We start from the raw sequence: 8305 nt of genomic DNA on the forward strand, positions 1-8305 counted from the left end.
TCAAGCCTAGAAATGTACAGCTTTCCAGCTACAACTTGTGGGTTGAATCCTATTGGTTAGTCCTAACTAGAGTAGATCCATTGAATCTATTGGTGACTTGTGAGTCAACACATAGACAATTTCCATTGGTTCTATCCTAGTTGGAACTAACAGTATGTTTCATGCCTGTGTATGATTCTGTCCTCAGTCCAGAAGGTGCATATTATATAAGCTGGGAGGAAAAAAGTATGTGTGTGTGTGCGTGGGGGGGGGGGGGATTGATGGTGTGAATTCTTCACACATCTCCAGTTCCATTTGAAAGTTCTGTCCATAAAGTGACATGGGTCCAAATTAAGGGCAGTTAGAGGGTTCAGTTCCAGGAATGCATTGCACATTATGCCCTTCACATAGTCAAAGACACATTGTGAATTAACTGATGATTATAAAGCTATAGCAGACTACTGTTTGCTTATTAATGAAACATGAAAGGACTGATTTGAAAAAGGGGGCATCAATGTATGTGTATGTGATCACAGTGTAATTGCCCCAAAGGCCCTTTTGTGGTATCTGTGGGCACATGTTGAAATCACAAGTATAGCAGCTTTATTTAAAGTTTTAGTTCTCACCAGAAGCATAACCAACAAAAGTAGTACAGAAAGGAGAAAACAATACACCCAGATTCATTTCGGGTCAAATCTCCATTTATAGAACAATATTGATGAATTAACCCCAGGCATTTATTTCATGTTATCCCATCTTCCAATATTTAAAATTGTTTTTTAGGACTATGTCCTCTCAAAACAATATTCAGAAAGAAGACAGACAAAATGCAGGGCCCATACAGACAGGCCAAAATAAAGCTGCTTCAGGTCAGTTTGCAGGTATGCTGTTTAAATGACACACGCATCTTAAGAGGCCAAAGCTGTGCTCCCGTCTTAAGAACTGGAGTGTGGCTTTGGCACAGCTTCTGGTCTCTTAGGACGCATGCATAATTTAAACAGCATACCTCCAAAGTAACCCAAAGCAGCTTTATTTTGGCCTGTCTGTATGGGCTCACAGTTTCAAAGTAATTAGAATAGGATGAACATGAAGCTGCTTTGCCAACAACAACTATGGTTATCAATCTTAATGTTGAAAAGTATGGGCTTCTAGCCAGTGCAAAACAGGAGGAAGGTCTATTGAAAGGGAGTACCAAAGACATTGGGCTAGTACTGAAAAGGTCCTATTCTTCCTGCATTTCAATTCAACTGAAAAGGGGGTACTTAAGATGGATACCCAAGGCAGATCTCAGCATAAGGGCAGAACTGTGCAAGTGAAAGTTATTTTCAGATTGCCTACTCTCAAGATGTTAAGGCCAGTACCTTTAATCGGGTCCAGAAACATCCTGGTAGCCAGGACAACTGATTGGCTGACCCCCCAACCAGCAGCATCTGAGCAGCTGCACTTGCACCTGTTTCTGGAATATAAACTAGAACTTGCAAAAAGAAACATCAGGCTACTGTCACCACCTACACTGCTCCAGATTGTGAAGTATCTGCCTGTTCTGTCAAGGAAAGTGCAGGCTCATCCATATTAGCTGCCTTTCCAGCCCAGCTCTGAGAGCCTCCACCATTACAGGAGTAGGTTTCAGTTCATTTTCACTCACCCATCCTAGAACTGACTTCAGGCATCTGTCCAAAATGTTCACAGATCTCTGGGATCATCAATATATTGATAACATCAAGGCCTGAACCTTCAGATGACTTGTCCCAACAGATTTGTATGGAAGCTGAAGAACATTCGGGGTAGAAATCCTGTGGTAAACCATTGACAAAAGTCCATGGAGAAAACCAGAAATCACCCAACATTGCCTTCTGAAATGAACCATCTAGAAAGACTCAGAATCACTGTAGGTCCATGATATACAATACCATTGAAAAGTTAGGTAGGACTGAGAGAGCTTCACTTCCACCATCCAGTTTTTGGCATACATTATCCAACAGTGTGGCTAAGGATGTTTCCATCTTAAACTGTTGTACTAGATAGGATCTAAGTATTCGGTTTTCTATATCACCCTCTTCAGCACTTTACCAAGAATGGAACATTTAAAGCCACATGGCAAAGATCAGGGTTCTAAGGGATAATGTTAGTTTCTTTAGTAAGGGCTGCAATATTTTTTATTTATGGAAGGATCATATCCTCAATCAAGTAGGCTTTTACTTCCTAACAAGTCCAGGTGTTCAGATCTGCCTGGGTGCATTTATTACTTATCATGTGTTAAGATACATAGAGTAAGAGATGGAGTTCAAACTTCCAAGTAACATGTCCACATCCAGCTGATAAATAAGCTGCCTGAAAGGTGTTAATCACAACTTGATAAGTTATTGTAGTGATTTTAGTATTGACCTTGTATCGATGTCACCTAACTTAGACAGAATGCAAACAATTTTACATGCAATATTCCACTCACAAAGAGAACAGTCTGTCTCTGGAGCTTCTCCATTGTTGGCCAAATAATTTTTGTCTCCATGGCTGCCCTACTGATGGGATTTGGCAGGTGGAAAATGGGGGAAAGTAGGGGTGTTCTTCAGTAATATTGGGGGAAATCAGGCAAATTGGGGAGATTTTAGATTGCCTGTGTGTCCTCCTTCTCCTGACATGTCTCAAGAATGAGAGCTGAGGACTGTTATTCAGGAGCATGAGTTATTTCCCCTTCCATTAAAACAAAGAGAGGACAAATATAACAAAGGAAAAACTGGCACCGACAAAAACAAAAGTGAGGAGAAAATGATAAAAAAAAATGCAGTTTTCCTATCCTCTGCCTCGGTTGGCACAAGCTTGACAGGGCTTATGAAGGGGTGTGTGTGTGTGTGAGAGAGAGAGAGAGAGAGAGATACATTCTTCCTTCCCTCCCTCTTCCATAAGACTGCTTTGTAAATTTAGCCTAAACCCAATTTATATGCTGCTAGATTTGTTCATTTGAGTCCAGGAAATGTACCTTGAATCATAAAGTACCCATTGATTCAATGACCTACTATAGTTGAAGCTTACAATTAGATTTATGATGTCATATATTACCAACAGGTGCTGAAACAGCAAGTTTGCATCTAACACTGAAAGCCTGACTACACTGAGGACTGCAGCTGATGGCTTCCATATTAGTGGGGTGGTGAATCCATTTCAGGCTTCATTCAGTCTCCGCTTTAAAGCAGCTGTCCAAAGTGCTGAACGCTATCCTCCAAAATGGTCTGATACTTTGGATATTTCTTTTAAAGTGTGGACTAAAGCCCAGAATGAATCCATATCAGTCCCATGCAAGCCCCGCTCCAGCTGCCATAGATGACCAAGCCATCTGTGCCAAACAGCAAGCTTAACCCATTTCTGTCAAGAGTGGATTGTGTGTGGCATTAAGATTTTCAACAATCAGAAAAACTTTTTAAATGGACTGATTTGTTTATTTATCTAGAAACAGAATAATGCTTTTCATCCTAAATCATTCAAGTTTCCTTGAATTTACGTTGTACTGTACATATGTTCCTCACAACATTGCCATACATTTCAATTATTTCTGAAGTCGGCATGGCTGAATTCTCTATTACTATTTTTGATCTGAATCATCAGTTATTCAGGTTTTTTTCCCCAATAGGATACACTGCATTACTTTGCTGGCAATCAACACAGAATCATGGGGATGGAAGAGGGAAAAACTTCTCTCCCCATTGTTACTGCAGCTTTGTCAGAAAACCACTTTACAGACTTAAAGTAAGGAAAGTAAACACATTTGTTTGGGGCCTGATAGCTGATAGGGAGGGTATAGAGAGTACTGGGCAGTCAAGATGCTTGTTGCAGCTCACATTTTGTTTTCAGGTAATCCTAATCACTTCTTCAAGACAGATCATGTTTATAGATTTAACATCAATTTTGAGCCTAAGAGTCTTGTACACAGTGGAGTTTTTAATGAAGATTTCTGCCATCATTGATCTAAGCATCAATGGAACCATGTAACTGTTTGTGAGAAGCTATAGAATGATTCTTAGCTGTCATTCCCTTCAGTGAAACAAGGTAATTCTGTGTATGTATTACTTTACACGTGTTCATTGAATTAAAAAAATATTTTATTGAGCATTTCGACATATAAAAGCACTAATCAATACATACTGTGCAAATATATAACAGCATATTAAACAAATATACATATAAAAACCACTCCATAGCAAATTCATGTTATATATCAGTACTGAAGGTCCCTCAGATTTCAATACCACCAACTTATTATGCTTCTGATATATCTTATGTTGCACTTCCAATTCAAACCTCTCTCTCATATTACCTTTCCTTCTCCCAAACTCTCTTTCTTATCATCTAATCTAATTTAGATCTTCCCACTCCACAGCTACTTTTAGCCTCCTTCCCTTTCTTTCCTCCTTCTCTACTCTGCATTCTCTTCTCCTTTATCTGTCCCTGTCTCACATACTCACCTTCTTCTCTACTTACTTCTAACCTTTTCACATTCACTCCTAACCTTCCTTCCCATCAAATACTGATTTGATATCAACCAATTTTTCTTGATTTTATATAGCACTACCATTTACTGAAACCCATCTACCTTATCTATCTATCTATCTATCTATCTATCTATCTATCTATCCACACACACACACACACACACACACACCAAATTATCTTATTCCACTTACTTCGTATAATCATATACTCCATCTATTTCTAACTTCGTATGTACAATATACCTGTAGTTTCCCCTGGGTGAACAACTAACAAGAGATCTGGAAAGTTCTAAAAACTCACTGTTGCTATTTTGCCCCATAAATCTTTCAGGTAATTAAGTACCATGATCCATTCATCTTTAAATTCCCCTAAAGAGTTATATCTCAATAATGGTGTAAGTTTAGCCCTTTCTATGGCATTGGATAGCTTCAATAACCAATCCTTTATACTTGGGATGAACCTGGACTCCTACTTCTGTGCAAAAGTTATCGTTGCCTGTGTTGTCATATAAAACGTGATTTTACCAAGACTTTTCTCTAAGTCACCATCAAACATACCCAGTAGATAATATTCTGGGTGCATTTGTAGCTCAGTACCTAGTATGTTGCTAATTGAATCATTTATGTTTTCCCAATATTTCTTTGCCTATTTACAAGACCATCAACAATGGGAAAAGGTCCCAGGTTCCTCCCTGCATTTCCAACATAAATTATTTTTAGTCTTATATATTTTTGAAATTTTCACTGGTCTCATCTACCAGCAAAAATACATTTTGCAATAATTTCCCCCTCAGTATGGTGATAATGTGTACTTACTTGCTTTATGCATGTATTTTTCCATTGAGTCAATTCTACTGGCTGTCCCACATTTCTTGCCCAACTTATCATACCTTCCTTAACTACTACTTCTTCCTGTTCCATTTTAAATAGAATCTTATAAAAATTTCCAGTCATTTTTAGATACTATTCATTCTTTTGTGTTTCAAAATCTGATCCACTGTCCTCAAATCCATATAGCTTATCGTCCATTCTATAGCACTTGAGAATTTGTCTATAGAGTACATGTTTTCTTTGTGGAAATGAAATGGGCTGATTGGGGGCAGGGCAACTCCAAGTGTAGACAAGAACCCATAGGTATCACTGCAGTGGAGTATATTAGGATAGTCTAAAGAAAATCAGGTGTGTTTAAGGCAAGGTGAATGGAAGTTTCTTTCTTTCTTTCTTTGGACTATAATGAAGTAACAATGTTGGATGGGTGATTCTGGGAGCTGCAGTCCCCAACCATTTCTCCCTAAGCTCTGGTCTAATTGCAAGTACAAATAATCATCCATGAAGGAAAAACTTAACATGAGACCCTTTCACACACACAATTATACCACCATATTCCACTTTAACTACAATGAAACCTTGGGACATGTGGTTTGGTAAGTCATTAGCATTTTCTAACTAAGCATCTAAAATAGTATTCTGTGAACTGTAAATCCCAGAATTCCATAGGATGGAGTCATGACATTTACAGTGGAATCATAGTGCTATAAATACCGTAGCCTGAACAGGCATATGTGTTCACTTAATAAATTAGTTACACGTCAATGCACACAGACAACCAGGATACACGAGGGCAGTTCTGTCTTTCATTATATTCATCCACATTGTAGAAGAATTTTATTCAATCTACATCTGACTGGAAATCAAAGGATGCTGCAAATTTCTCTCACCTCTTGAGAGAATGTAGACAATGTAACTAACTGGCAAATAATACTGTCCATAATTCTGTTAGCGAATTATGAATGTGTAACCTAGAGTTATGCATTCATAAGTATTTGGTATTCATGATCCCTACATATTCATGGTTTAGGGAACACATATGGAGTATGAAAGTTCCCCAAATCCCCACTAACTAGTAAGCAGCTGCTGTGATTGATGGGAGACTCTTCCCTTTTTACTATTCAGGAAGCAGTTGACTGATGTTCCCATCCTCCTTGTATGAGTGATCTCTGGTACAAGAAGTTGTGACAGGGAGACCGCTTCTGCCAGTTGCAATGGGGACTGCTTATGGGAGTCAGTGGGAACATCAGTCAGCAGCTTTCCAAGTTACAGGGAAACAGAACTCTGTCAATTGCAGTGGCTGCTTTCCAATAAGTGGGGAATCAGGGGGACCAGGCCAGGAGACATTGCATAGCACCATAACGATAATGGTTATGCACTCATAACTACTCAGTGTATTTCCAGTCATTGTGTTTAATTACTAAGCTGCCAGTCATGGGCAAGCGTATGTTGCTGTCAAGTTTTGGATTATAACTGCCATAATCCTTTACCATTATAAAGTGTGCTGCTTGGTTCCCATATGGAGAAAAGTGGGATATAAATGAATAAAATAAATGAAGTGTGGCTAATGGAACTTCTAGCCCAAAATATCTGAAAGGGCAAAGATTCCACATCCCCATTATCAAGTGTAGTCTATATTTCTGTTCATTTCAATGGGACTTCTCACTGTGAAACATTCTCTAGATTGTGCCTCCTGTATAGGACTGAAATGTGACTACTATTTTTATGAGTTCATTGCATGACTTTCTAAAGCAGCCTCTAAGAAGGTGAAATGTGTTTTTTAAAAATAAAAGGAACCAGCAAAAACTAGTCCTGTGCTGTGTTACTGTTTGTTTTTCTACCTGTTTTCCACCCTCCCCCTGCTGCAGTGCTCTGATACAATCCCTTCTCCTTGTTTGTCTTTAAGCAGCTGATGGCATTTCATGCTAACTGGAAATCAGCTTATCCTTAGTGAGTGTACTCATTTGGGGAGGTAAAGGAAATTAAAACCAGACTGCAAACAATGTCATCCTAACCTTGGGCAAGAATGCCAGTACTGGCTATTAGCAGCAGGAGCCAGACTTGTTCCATAGACAGAGTGATCCCCCAGCCAGACCATTGTGCAACATGAAGAAGGGGCAGAAAATTCAGCATGAAGAGTTGTGAGGGAGCTTGAAGCAAGGAGCTTGGGTTTTTGAGAAAAGGTCTTGGAGTGCACATTGTCGCACGTATATTTCATGCCACTCAAATCAATGGGATAGTGCTACCTCCACAGGGCTGTTGAGCAAGTCTTACTTAAGAGGATCATGTTGAAATTTTCCACTCGAACCAGAGTTTGTGCAAAGGTCTTTAAATGGACTGATGAGCAAGAGAACTGTTGACCAATATTAAGTAACCCAATCTAATTACATAGAGAAAATCTGCTGCCTAGGTCATTTAGAGTTAATACAGATGATCTTTTTTCCTGTGTCATACCTGCCTATCTCAACCATCTATCATTGGCTCCCAAAGTGATCACAATCAGTTTACATGACAGACTTGATTTCCCAGTACTGAACTGATGGTGGCACAAAGTTCTTTTTGTAGTTGGCTACTCTACAGTCGTTTGTACAACCCAGTTGTAGCTAGTACTGTTAATTCCCTCTGTTTTTAGTCTAGGACTATGGTTTTAAAATAGCCTGAATGCAGCCACACTAGCAGGTGCCTTATCTACACACATACACACCCTTTACAATGGCAAGAGGTGATTGGAAGGCCATTATTTCACTAGTTTTATAGGATTCTGTCACCAGTGAAGAACTGATAAGATAAAAGACAAGCTAACTTGCCTAAGAACCCAAGCAAAAGTGAGGAGTACCAAAGCAGAAGGCCACTCTTTTGAACTCACAGGCCTAAATCCATCTGATAGTCCGAACAACACTAGATTCATTGAACCAATGGACAATGGACAATGGAAGACAAAGAGCCCCTCCTCCAACCACCATCTTGAGGGAGAGAGAAGCCTGGCCTGGAAGACAAAGAGCCCCTCCTCCAAC

The sequence above is a fragment of the Sceloporus undulatus genome, chromosome 2 (assembly GCF_019175285.1).
Source record: "Sceloporus undulatus isolate JIND9_A2432 ecotype Alabama chromosome 2, SceUnd_v1.1, whole genome shotgun sequence".
In the NCBI taxonomy this organism is placed as follows: domain Eukaryota; kingdom Metazoa; phylum Chordata; class Lepidosauria; order Squamata; family Phrynosomatidae; genus Sceloporus; species Sceloporus undulatus.